Source organism: Hypanus sabinus, chromosome 5 (assembly GCF_030144855.1).
Source record: "Hypanus sabinus isolate sHypSab1 chromosome 5, sHypSab1.hap1, whole genome shotgun sequence".
In the NCBI taxonomy this organism is placed as follows: domain Eukaryota; kingdom Metazoa; phylum Chordata; class Chondrichthyes; order Myliobatiformes; family Dasyatidae; genus Hypanus; species Hypanus sabinus.
Genome location: NC_082710.1, coordinates 154,412,293 through 154,426,169, shown reverse-complemented (window position 1 = coordinate 154,426,169; position 13,877 = coordinate 154,412,293). Strand labels below are relative to the sequence as shown.

Genomic DNA, 13,877 nt, shown 5'->3' with positions numbered 1-13,877 from the left:
TGAGAGAAAATGTTGCTCCTCAGGTTCTTATTAAATCTCCCCCCCCCCCCACCTTACACCAATGCCCTCTGGTTCTTGATTCCCTAACCCTGGGGAAGTGATTGTGTGCATTGCCCCTATATATGCCCCTTGTTATTTTAACTACCTCTCATTCTCCCACACTCCAAGGGATAACGTCCCGACCTGCTTAACCTCTTTCCCTAACTCAGAATGGCTTCCTGCCGCATTCCAATAAATCGCCCCTGAAGGAGGTGGGAGAATTGGTGGGGGTTGTGATGGAGAATATTACAGGGATGCAACTTGAGCAATGGGACTGATAGATCTGGACGGGTTGAATTGCCTCCTTGATGCCCGAAAGAAATGTGAGGTGCTGAGGCAGGGCTGATTCCAAAGAAGAAAGCCCTTATGACAGAGGGTGAGCTTCGAGGGGTGGTCTGGAACTGAGGATTCTGGAGGGTGCTGTCACCCATACCAAGGAGGCAGATAAAACCCCACAAGGCATGTAGACCCTGCTGAGGGTCTGAGGCTCAAAGCAGAAATTCGTATTTTCAAACAAATATAGTCTTTCAGATCGTCTGCACTTACACTATCTCCTATAATCCAGAAGAAAAAAATCTATTTTCTATTTATTCAGAGACACAGTACAGTAACAAGCCCTTTCATTCCAATGAGACTCTGCGGCCCGATTACATCCATGCGACCAATTTACCCACTATCCTGTACGTCTTTGAAACATGTAAGGAAAAGGGAGCACCCGGGGCAAACCCATGTGACCCTACTGACAGTGGCAGAACGGAGCCTGGGTCACCGACATTGTGGTAGTATTCGCAACCATGTCACCCAAGTTGCTCCAGGTAACTCAGTCCCTCACTGGATCAGTCTTGGACAATGAGGGACGAATGGGAGGGAAAGACCATGCCGAACGGTACAGCAGGCACAAAGGGGCCAAATGGACTATTCCTCTTCCTATTTCAGTTGTATCTCACTGGCTTGGTTCCATCATCCAAGATCCCCATCTTCTCACAGCTACCATTGGACAGGAGATACAGAATCATGAATTCCCACACCACCAGATTCAAGAACAGATACTTCCCCTCCGACACACAGTTCCTGAACAGAACTGTGCAACCCCGACCTTTGCAAGGCAACAGGAAGTTGCCTTAACCTCCCAGCCGCAGAGAACCAGGATCCAATTCGACCCCTGGAGCTGTCCACGGGCGAAGCTTGCCTGTTCTCTCCGTGATGGTGCGGGTTTCACCTGCAGAATGTCCCCCCATGTCCCTACAACATGCATGTTGGTTAATTGCCCCAAGTGTGGGTGAGTGGTAGAATCTAGAGGGGAGAGGTAATTAATAGCCCAGGTGAATGAGAATGAAGGCTGACAGGGTACCAAGGAGAGGTGGGATGGGACAGGTGAGGGTTGGCATGAAGCCAACAGACTAAAAGATGTCCTTTTGGGTTGTGGTAAGGAGGGATTGATGGGGCACAGTACAGAACAGTACTGATGAAGGGTTTCATCCCGAGATGTCAACTGTTTACTCTTTTCCATAGATGCTGCCTGGCCTGCTGAGCATTTTGTGTGTTTCGCTCTGATTTCCAGCATCTGCAGATTTTCTCCTGTTTGTCACAGTACAGAGAATATCTTGCGCTGGAGAGGGAGGGATGCCCAGCAGTACTGGTTAGACCATACATGGGAGTACTGTGTACAGTTCTGGTCTCTACACTACAGGGAGGGTGAGATTGCACTGGAGAGGGTGCAATCCGAGAGCGAGGAACGACCTGAAGTTTGGACATTTTAAACGTTGGGTCAGATTGAAAAGTCAGGATTTGGGTCCAGAGGCTGGTTCAGCTCCCTGCTCTGCTAGTTTCACTCATCTCTGCACTGAACTGAGGCTGTGGTCTGCAACTAATGGGCTCTTGGACCGGCTGCAGTGATGACTGGCTTTGTGGCTGTGAACTCACTTTGTGAACTTCAGTTCTGAATGTTTGTTGCTTACTTTTATTATTTGCTTTTTTTCCTGCACATTGGGGTTTTTTTTAATGGGTTCTATGATGTTTCTTTGCTTTTGTCGCATGGTGTGAGCAGAATCATCTGCAGCTTAATGTGAAAAAGACTAAGGAGCTGGTGGTGGACCTGAGGGGGGCTAAGGCACCGGTGACCCCTGTTTCCATCCAAGGGGTCAGTGTGGACATGGTGGAGGATTACAAATACCTGGGGACACGAATGGAAAATAAACTGGACTGGTCAAAGAACAGTGAGTCTCTCTACAAGAAGGGTCAGGGCCGTTTCTATTTCCTGAGGATACTGAGGTCCTTTAACATCTGCCGGATGATGCTGAGGATGTTCTACGAGTCTGTGATGGCCAGTGCTATCATGTTTGTTGTTGTGTGCTGGGGCAACAGGTTGAGGGTAGCAGACACCAACAGAATCAACAGACTCATTTGTAAGGCCAGTGATGTTGTGGGGGTGGAACTGGACCCTCTGACGGTGGTGTCTGAAAAGAGGATGCTGTCCAAGTTGCATGCCATCTTGGACAATGTCTCCCATCCACTCCATGATGTACTGGTTAGGCACAGGAGTACATTCAGCCAGAGACTCATTCTGCCAAGATGTAACACTGAGCATCATAGGAAGTCATTCCTGCCTGTGGCCATCAAACTTTACAACTCCTCCCTCAGAGTGTCAGACACCCTGAGCCAATAGGCTGGTCCTGGACTTATTTCCACTTGGCACAATTAACTTATTACTATTTAATTATTTATGGTTTTATATTGCTATATTTCTACACTATTCTTGGTTGGTGCGGCTGTAACGAAACCCAGTTTCCCTCGGGATCAATATAGTATGTCTGTGTGTCTGTTGTTGTTGCCTGCAAGGAGATGAATCTCAAGGTTGCATACAGTATACGTACTTTGTTAATAAATGTACTTTGTGCTGCTTGGATTACAGGACTGGCCACACTGGGTTCCTTCTCCCTGAAGCAATAGAGGCTGAGGGCTTGACCTGATAAGTGTAAGATTATGAGAGGCAAGGATAGGATAGGTAGTCAAAATCTTTCTGCCATTGTAAGAGAATCACAAACAAGAGGGTGAAGGTTTCAGGTGGACCTGAAGGGTAAGCTTTTCCCACAGAAGCGGATGACCACCGTGATGTATGGAAAGTGCTGCCGGAAGAGGAGGTGGTCATTAAAAACAGGATAGAATATATTGTGCATGGCGTTAAGGGTGAAGAGTCAACGAAATGGAAGAATTATAACACATGTTTACAGAGTGATACAATAAGGGTTACTATTAAAAATGGATGTTTCTGACAGAAGAAGAAATCAGCTCTCTGCAACAGAACCCTGACCTGGGCTGGACAGACTCGGATCGTCTCCTCTGGCATGGCAGAGGCTGGGGGATGGCCTGGCGGAGAGCTTGTAAGACGATGAAAAGCAAAGATGGGGTAGGTAGTCAGCATCTCTTTCCCAGGGTCCAAATGTCTAATTTCTCTATAGTTGTCAGAATCAGAATCAAATCACTGACCTATGTTGTAAAATTTATTGTTTTGTGGCAGCAGTACAGCAAGATATAAAAAGATACGATGCTACAATAAGGAACTTAAAAACTGTGCAAAAGAGGAACAGTGAGATTTCTCCCCTCCTCTCTTTTTGCACTCCCCATTCTTACCCCTTCTCTTCTCCACGCCTGCCTGTCACCTCCCTCTGGTGCCCCTCCTCCCTCCATTTCCCCCATTGCTCACTCCTCTCCTATCAGATTCATTCTTCTTGAGCCCTTTACCCCTTCCATCTACCACCACCCAGCTTCTTCCCCCACTAGCCCCCTCACCTGGTTTGACCTGTCACCTGCCAGCCAGTACTCCTTCCCCTCCCCACCCAACTTCTTATTCCGGCTTCCTTTCCAGTCCTGAGGAAGGGGCACCGCCCAAAACTGTTCATTTCTCTCCGTTCACGCTGCCTGACTTGCTGGGTTCCTCCAGCATTTTGTGTGTGTCGCTAGTGAGATAGTGTCCATAGGTCCATGGACTGATCAGGAACCAGGGGGTGGGGGGATTGTTGAGTGGTTCCTATACTCCTCCCTGATGGTAGTAATGAGAAGAGGGCATGTCCCAGGTGGTGACCAAAGGAAATGTGAGTGTGAATTCCAGCCACTACCTGGAGTAGGATTGATTACCTTTGCATGGATCATTTGAGTGAATTTGTTCCTCATGCTCAGCTCCACCCTGTACTTCTCCGAGAAGGTCCAAGGATCCATCGCCTCTTCCAGTGGCTGCTCAAAGTAGATGGTGACTGTCACGCTGGTGGAGGACTCAAAGACTTGCAGGGCGATGGTGGTGTCCAGGCCGACATGAACAACACTGGGGGCGGTGATGAGGTACCTGCAGCGGACAGGGTGCCACCACAATGAGGAGATAGGCAGCTGCCCCGGGGTATCAGCAACACTGTAGACCACCTCAGACTCGGCCACGCACAAAATGCTGGAGGAACGCAGCAGGTCAGGAAGCATCTGTGGAAAGCTGATGTTTCGGATCAAAACCCTTCATCGGGATTGGAAAGGAAAGGGAGCAGAGGCAGAGTAAGGTGTGGGGAGGGGGAGGACTGCATCTGGCATGTGCCAGGTGAGTCTAGATGAAGAGGATCGTGGGTGGGCAGGGAGGGGGACAAGGTAAGAAGCTGGGCAGAAGAGGGAAAAGTCTAAGCAGAAGAAATCTAACAGGAGAGAGGGTGGACCATGGGAGAAAGGGAAGTAGGAAGGCAGGTGAGGAGAAGAGGAGGGATCAGAATGCACAAGGAGAGAAGGATGGAGGGAGGAGGGAGAAATTACCACACATCAGAGAAACTGATGTTCGTGCCATCAGATTGGCTACCCAGAAGGAATATGAGGTGTTGCTCCTCCAATCTGAGCTTGGCCTTGGTGTTAGAGTAAAGGAGGCCATGGACAGAGATGTCACGATGGGATTGATAAGTTGAATTGAAATGGCCGGCCTGGTGATATTGCCTTTTGCAGCGGATGTAGCGAAGATGCTCAACCAAGTGGTCCCCAATCTACATCAGGTCTTGTTGATGTCAAGGCGGCCACAGCAGGATCCTCCGATCTGTGTTGGATCTCACCATTTGCATCGATTTCCATCTGGGTCATCTCCAACCCGACAGCATCGATTTATCTAACTTCTGGTAGTTACTCCCGAAACACCGACTGTTTCTACCTCTGCATAGATGCTGCCTAATCACCTGACTTCCTCCAGCATTGTGCGTGTCTTGCTCAAGATTTCCAGAATATGCTGAATCTCTCGGGTTTACCAAAGACCACCGCACCGTGGGTGAGCTGACTGTGATAACCTTCCCCAAAGCCGTGGAGGCAGCTGAGGCAAAAGCTCCCTGTAAGCACCACGTGCCCAGTTCCACGAAGACTTTGATAAGTGGAGGGACAGAAGAATGGCCTGATGAGATGATAAGATGAGATCTATCGGGTGGTTTGTAACCCAGGGATCTCCTACTATTGCATCTGACTCCACCACCTCTTCCAGCAGCACTTTCCAGATATCAGCCACCCTCTGTGTGGTTATATAATGTAACACGTAAGCAAAGTAAGATTACAGGGTGATTCAATATTGGTTGGAGTTACATCAACTCTCTGCGGGAAAAAACCCTACCCTTTTAAAACTCCATCCTCTCACCTCTGACACAGGTAGGGGGATTGTCCGAATCGTGTCCCTGTGGTAGGAGCATACAAAACAAGAGGGTACAGGTCTAAGCAGGAGGAATGAGTTTAAAGGGAAGCTGAGAGTGGTTTGCATCTGGAATGTGCTGCCTGAGGTGATGGGGGGAATTGGATGTCTGCTGTTCCTCCGGTTTTCTGTGTGTGCGCTCAAGATTTCCATTGTCCGCAGAAGCTCTTGTGTTAATGGGACACTGCCACTCTGCAGCTGAGCTGACTCCACTAATTCTCCCTGCCACAGCCCTGCATTTAAATGCAACCAAGCCATTAAAGCGGCATTTTTCTGGGCGTGGCACCGAAGGATATGGTCCTAATGTGGGCAAATGGGATTTGTGTTGATGAGCAAAAATGGTGTCATTGGGATGGAAGCAGAGGATCACCAGGATGCTTGCTGGATTACAGGGCACGTGGCGTAAGGATATTGCACACACTTGGTTGATAGGACAGACAGTCAGTGTCTTTTTCCCCAGGGTGGAAATATCTATTAAAAGGAGGCATGTAATAATAAGGGGAAAGGGGTCAGGTTCAAAAGGGATGTGCGGGGCAGGTCTTTTATGCAGAGAGTAGTGGGTGACTGGAGATGGTGGATGCAGATATGATAGAGGCTTTTAGATAGGCGGGCAATATGGCCCATATGTAGACAGAATGGATTAATTTAGTTAGCTGTTTAATTTAATTGACACAATATTGCGGGCTGAAGGCTCTGCCCCTGTGCTGTACAGTTCGTTGTCTTTTGCAGACTGTATTAGTACATGTCATAGAAATATGAACTCATACAGCACACACGCTGGCCCTTCAGCCCAACTGGTCCATGTTGCCCCATCTAAGCTAGTCCTTTTTGCTTATGTTTGACCCTCAGCCATCTAAACCTTTCCTTTTCGTGAATCCATCAGAAATATCGGCGGTTTCCCTCTCTGACTGGGGCCTTTCTGTGAGCTGAAATCATATTCGGACTCCTCAGCCACATTTCCAGCTCCAAAGCAACCGTACGACAGCAGGGCTCAAGAGGATACTTACGAAGGTTTCTGCTCGGTAATAGCCGGGAGCCAACAGGCAAGGATAATCATCAGTGGTCTCATTTCTGAAGGGGTTCCTCTGGCAGCGATCGACTCTCTGTGAACAGTTCAGGTGGAAGGGGGGAGCTTGGTGAGCGAGTGAGTGCTGATGGTGAGTTACTAATTAATAGTGTCCTTGCCTGATGTCCCAATGCTTTCTGTCTGTTTAACCCCTCTTCACTCAGAGAGCAGTGCGAGTGCGGAACAAGCTGCCTGCTGAAGTGATAGATGCGGGCTCAGTGGCAACATTTAAGAGAAGTTTGGATAGGTACACGGATAGAAGGGGTTTGCAGGGTTATGGTCAGACGTCGGTAGACAGGACTAGCCAGAAGATTAGGTTGGCATGGACTAGATGGGCTGAAGGACTCTTTCTGCACTACGATACACTTGGAAAGCGGGATCAGTAGGGTCGTCACTTGACCCCATCTATTCATGTTCCACGTTAAGGTCTTGGGAGTCAAATGACATGTCCCTAACTCTGTTGATAATATGAGACCAAGTGGGAGATATGAAGGTATGAATTTGCTTCTGGAGGATCGATACAGCATGGAGACAGGCCTTAGACCCAACTGGAGCATGCTCTACAAATTCAGAAGTCATAGAGTCATTCAGTTCAGACACTGGCCTTTCTTCATGGGGTTTTTGACCAAAACTTTCCTATCTAGTTATCTGTCTAAATGTCTTTTAAACATTGTAATCATACTTGCCCGTCCTACTTCCTCTGGCAGCTTGTTCCATCTACCCATACTCTGTTAGAAAAGAATTGCCCTTCGGGTCCACTTTAACCCTTTCCCCTCTCACCTTAAACCTATTCCTTTTGGTCCTAGAGTAGAGTCACAGCATAGAGTCACAGAACACTAGAGCTCAGAAATAGACCCTTCGGCCCATCTAGTCCCTGCTGAACTATTAATTGCCTGGCCCCTTTGACCTGTACCCAGACTATAGGCCTCCATACATTTCCCATCCATGTCCTTACCCAAACTTCTCTTAATTGCTGAAATCGACCCTCACCCTACATCTGCTGGCAGCTCATTCCACACTCTCACACCCCTTCTGAGTGAAGTTCCTTCACATGTCAGCTTTCACCCTCAATCCATGACCTCTAGTTCTAGTCTTAACCAGCTTCAGTGGAAAACATTTCTTTGTATTTGCTCTATCTATACTCGTCATTATCTTGTATACTTGCATCAAACCATTCTCCAGGGCTCTAGGAAATAAAGTCCTAGCTTTTTCCTATAACTCATGTCTTCAAGTCCTGGTAACATCCCATTAAAAGGGGCAGCAGTGAGATAAAAGGGAGTGCAGGAATCCGCACTGGGTGACCTTCTGATCTCAGTTAACAGATAATGAGAGTTTTACTGTATGTCAGTTACAGTGAGACCAAGTGGAGCAGAATATGGGTCTGCAGTTCAATCTTCAGCCAGCAGGTGGTGGTGGCGTGCTTTGTTGGGCTTCACCTCGCCTCTCCTCAGCAACACCTCGAGGTATTTACATAGCGCTGTTCACTTGAGGAGACATCTCAAGGCACGTTGCTAAGGAAGAGGGGGAGGGGATAATTCAGGATATTGGATTAGGTATGTCAGGGAAAGGCAAGTATCCAGAGAAAAGAGTGGATAGAGGGGAAGAGAGTTGCTCAAGTTGAGAACCTTCCTTCTGTGCTTGAATCAGTCGCTGAGCTGGGCATCGGTGAGAGACAGTCAATGAGGGACTGCAGAGGAGGTATGTCCCCACCAAGGTGAGACTCATGTTCTAAAGACCCCAGGACAGAAAGGAAGAGGCAAGGTAGGGAACAAAGGGAAAGGGAGGACTCCACTCTGAGCAGAAGGTGCATGAAAACACTGGCTAATCTTAAGGAAAATGTTTGCTGAATAATAATAGGTCAAGAGGACAACAACTTCAAACGGCAGAAGACCCATTTCGTTTAAGGTAGAAACATATTATCAAATGTGTTTTGGGGAAGAGTGATCATAATATCAAAGATTTTACATGGAGGTGAAGGTGGTGCATGGGGGAAGACTAGTCATTAGTTCTGAGTCAGGACAACACAGAGGAAGGGGAGGAGAGGATTATAGAGGGAGAAGCATAGGAAGAGGAGGTTCCAGAGGGTGCTACATGGGGAGGAGGGGGTTACAGAAGGTGAGATGTAGGGGAAGGGGTTACCAAGGGTGTATGGGGATGAGGGGTTTACAGAGGGTGGGGTTTTGAGGAGGAAGGGTTAATCAAGGGAAGCTTGTAGGGGGAGGAAGGGTTGCAGAGTGGATTGGGGGGAGAGGTGATTACAGAGAGTGGGGTGTAGGTGGAGGAGGGTATTAATGACTGAAGGGATATAGAGAAGGCGGGGATTACAGAGGGTGGAGTGTGGGGACTGGAGTGGGCTTACAGAGGCTGTTGTCAAGAGTAGGAGTGGGTTATGGAGGTGTTGTAGGAGCAGGAAGAGTTTACAGAACAGGGTACAGAGTGTGAGGTGTAGGTGGAGGAGGGTACTAGTGAGGGGCGCAGGGGAGGAAGGGGTTACAGAGGGTGCAGTGAAGGAAAGGAGAGGGTGACTGAGCGTGTCTGTAGGAGGAGTTATAGAGGAAGGGATTAGAAGGTGGAGGATATTACCAAGGGAGCGTTGTAGGGGAGGAGGGGAGAAGGGTATTACAGTGGTTGAAGTGTAGGGGAGAAGCGGGTAACAGAGGTTGAGATGAGGGGAGGAGGGAGTTACAGAGGTTGAGATGATGGGAGGAGGGGGTACAGAGTATGAGGTGTAGGTGGAGGGGGTTGTTAGTGAGGGGCATGGGGGAGGAAGGGGTTACAGAGGTTGAGATGAGGGGAGGAGGGGGTTACAAGGGTTGAGATGAGGGGAGGAGGGCATTGCAGGGGTTGAGTTGTAGGGGAGGAGGGGTGTTACAGAGGTAAAGGGTTAGGAGAAGTTTACTGAAGGAGACGTGCAGGGTACAGAGGAAGTGATTTATGGAAAGGAGGGGGTACAGAGAGAGAATGTGTAGGGGGAGGAGGGCTTACCATGGGAGGGGTGTAGTGAGGGGAGGAGATTATAGAGGGCAGGGTGTTGGGAGAAAAGGGGTTACAGAGGGAGGGGTAGAGGCAAGAAGATGTTAACAGAGGGTGGGATATAGGAACAGGAGGAGATAACCAAGGGAGGGGTGTAGTGACAGCAGTTAGTTGGCAATGAAGGGGGCAGGGGGCAGGAAGATGTTATGAAGATCTGAAGGAACTGGATTCCAGCACCCAGATTGTTCTGAATTTCACTTGCCCCTCACCCACGTCTCATCCCCAGTCACCCCTCCTACCCCCAAAAGCCTGACTTTCAAAAATCCATCCTATTGTCTGACATGGAGGCACAAAGGGGTGGTACTCAACCCCGAGAGTGCATTTTGGGTGGGGGTGGGGAGTCGAAACTGATCAGCTAGCAAGGGGCATACACCACGAATGGCCAGGCCCCAGGGAATGCTGGGGAGCAGAGGCAGCCAAAGATCCCTGAAGTGACAGCAGAGGCGACTGGGTGGTGAAGAAGCCATTCAGTATGCTGGCCTTCATTTGCCAAGAGCACAACAGCAGGCAGGTCTCGGTACAACTTATAAATCATTGGTAGAGTCATGGCTGGAGTATTGTGTGCAGATCTGGTCACCATACTACAGGAATGGTGACCCTCTCTACACAGCTGCTGCTGTAAGTGTCCTGCATAGAGGAAAGTTCACATCCACAGATGCTCTGGCCTGTCCGCACCACTCTCTGCAGTGCCCTGCGATTGAGAGTAATACCGTTCCCGTACCAGGCGGTGCCACAGCCAGTCGGGATGCTCTCGATGGTGCCCCTGTAGAAAGTCCTGAGGATTTGGGGGTTCTTCACCCTTCTGAGGTGAAAGAGGCACTGTTGTGCTTTTATCATCACACTGCCAGTGTGTACAGCCCAGGTGAGATCCTCGATGAAGTGTATACTGAGGAACTTGAAACTAACTACTCACCCTCTCAACTACAGTCCCATTGATGTCATTGGGGGCCAGCCGGTCTCTGTTCCTTCTGTAATCCACGATCAGCTCCTTCATTTCCTCAACATTGAGGGAGAGGTTGCTTTCTTGGCACCACTGTGTCAGGACGCTGACTTCTCCTCTGTAGGCTGCCCCATCATGTTGGACATAAGGCGTATCTTTGTCGTACCATCTGCAAATCTGCACATAGCCTCTGCTTAGTAATAGCAAATGTACTCATTTCTGCCCCCTGACATTCTCAAATTCTGGCATACTGCTAGTGTCTTCCACAATGAAGACTGACAAAAAATACTTATTAAGGTCATCTGCCATTTCTTTGACCCCAATGTAGGAAAAAGGAGGAGGTCCTAAGAGAGGATACAAGGAGTTTAGTAGAAAGCTGAGAAGCAGCAACTCCAGGGTAGTAATCTCTGGATTGCTGCCTGTGCCACGTGCCAGTGCGGGAAAGAACAGGATGATTTACCATATGAAGGTGTGGTTGAGGAACTGGTGCAGAAGACAGGGTTTTAGGTTTCTGGGTCATTGGGATCTCTTTTGGATAAGTTGTGACCTGTACAAAAAAGGAAGGGTTACGCCGAGTCAGACAAGTATCTTTGTGGGCAAGTTTACGGGAGCTGTGGGGAGGGCTGAAATTGACACCCTCCAGTGTCATTTTCCAGTGGTCCAAAATCCACTCACGTCTCTGGGGAGAAAAAGCTTCTGGTATCCTCTTTAATATATTGACCAGCTTACCTTCATATTTAATCTTTTCTCCCCTGATATGTTTAGTTGCTTTCTGGTGTTTTTTTTAAAAGTGTTCAGGTCCTCTACCTTCCCACTAACTTTTGCCATAGTATATGCCCTCTCTTTGCTGTCTTTGACTTCCCTTCTCAGCCATGGTTGCCATATTCTCCCCTTTAGAAAACGTGTTAACCTTTGGGATGTACCTTCCCTGCACCTTCCGACTTCCTTCCAGAAACACCAGCCGTTGCTGCTCTACATCATTCCCGCTAGTGTCCCCTTCCAATCAACTTTGGTCAGTTCCTCTCTCATGCCTCTGCAATTCCCTTTGTTCCACTGTAATAATGATACATCTGACTTTATCTTCTCCCTCTCAAACAGCAGGGTGAATTCTATCATATTTTGATCACTGACTCCAAAGGGTTCCTTTACCTTACACTCCCTAATCAAATCAGGGTCATTACTCAACGCCCAATCCGGAATGCCTTTTCCATTGCGGGCTCACGGACAAACTGCTCTAAGAAGTCATCTCATAGGTTCCCTGTTTTGGGATCCAACTTGATTTCCCTAACGTATCTCATGTTTGAAATCCACGCATAACTATCGTAACATTGTCCTTTTTACATGTCTTTTCTATCTCTCACTGTAATTTGTATCTCACATCCTAGCGACAGTTTGGAAGCCTGTATTTAACTCCTATCATTTTTTTTAACTCTACCCACAAGGATTCTACATCTGATCCTATGTCATCTCTTTTAAAAGGTTTGATTTCACCTTTTATCGAAAGAGCCACCCCACCCCCTCTGCCTACCTGCCTGTCTTTTTGATACAATGTAAATCCTTGGACGTTAAGCTCCCAACTGTAATCTTCTTTCAGCCAATACTGAGTGATGCCTACAACATCATATCTGCTAATCCCTAAATGCACTGCAAGATCAGCTACTTTAATCAATATTCTGCATGCATCCACCTTCAGTATTGTATTCATCTTTTTTAAATTCTGCCCCCATGCTACACTTCAACTCATTCCACTGACGGCACCTATCTTCAGCCTTTTCTTCCTCACAGCCTCATTACACGCTGCATCTACTTGTATAACAAACTGCCCCATCCTCAGCCCAAGCACGTTTCCATCCATCTGCCAAATCAATTTCAGCCCACCCCACAGCTCCCGTAAACTTGCCCACAAAGATACTCGTCTGTCAGGCATAACCCTTCCTTTTTTGTACAGGTCACAACTTATCCAAAAGAGATCCCAACGACCCAGAAACCTAAAACCCTGTCTTCTGCACCAGTTCCTCAACCACACCTTCATATGGTAAATCATCCTGTTCTTTCCCGCACTGGCACGTGGCACAGGCAGCAACCCAGAGATTACTACCCTGGAGTTGCTGCTTCTCAGCTTTCTACTAAACTCCTTGTATCCTCTCTTTAGGACCTCCTCCCTTTTCCTACGTATGCCGTTGGTACCAATATGTACCACAACTTCTGGCTGCTCACCCTCCCCCTTTAAGATGTTGTGGACCTGATCCGAGATATCACTGACCCTGGCACCTGGGAGGCCACACACCATGCAGGTAACATACTCAAAATGAGGGAGAAACAGAAGGCAGCAGCTATGGAAAAGAGTAAGCAGTCAACCTATTGGGCCAACACCTTCATCAGGACTGGGAAAAAAGATGAAAAGTTAGAGGAAGAAGGTGCGGGGGAAGGGAGGAAGTATAAGGTGGTAGGTAGGTGGTAGGTGAAACCAGGAGGGAGAGGAGTGAAGTAAAGAGCTGGGAAGTTGATAGGTGAAAGAGATAAAGATCTGGAGAAAGGGGAATCTAATAGGAGAGGACAAAAGACCATGGAAGAAAGGGAAGCGAAGGAGAACCAAATGGAGCACACAGGCAAGAGAGAGAATGGGAATGGAGAACAGTGAAGGAAAAGGAGGAGGGTACATTACTGAAAGTTTAAGAAATTGAGGTCCATGCCAAAGGGGAGGCTACCCAGATGGAATATAAGGTGGTGCTCCTCCAACCTGAGTGTGGCCTCATCACAGCAGTAGGGCAGGCCATGGACCAACATGTTGGAATGGGAAGTAGAATTGAAATGCATGGCCATTGGATGATCCCGCATTATCAGCGACACAGTCCCCAATCTACATCTAGTCTCACCGAGATACAGGAGGCCACACTGGGAGTACCAGATACAGTCAATGACCCCAACAGACGCACAGGTGAAGTGTTGCTGAGGGAGGAGGTGTAGGGGCGGGTGTGACACTTGTTCTGCTTGCAAGGATAAGTTGCAGGAGGGAGGTCAATGAGGAGGATGAATGGAGAAAGTTGCGTAGAGAGCGGTTCCTGTGGGAAGTGGAAAGTGGGGGGGGGGGTGAAGAGAGATGTGCTAGG

The 13,877-nt window shown here is 48.3% G+C and overlaps 1 protein-coding gene across 1 annotated transcript in view; it reads left to right on the top strand.

Annotated features, from left to right (window-relative positions):
• The first annotated feature begins 8,578 nt into the window (after nt 1-8,578).
• The window catches only part of LOC132394796 (zinc-binding protein A33-like), a 45,042-nt gene continuing 39,743 nt past the window's right edge, over nt 8,579-13,877 (top strand). The window contains exon 1 of the mRNA XM_059971203.1: nt 8,579-8,699. The gene's annotated coding sequence lies outside the window, so the exon portion shown is untranslated. The remainder of the gene's footprint in view (nt 8,700-13,877) is intronic.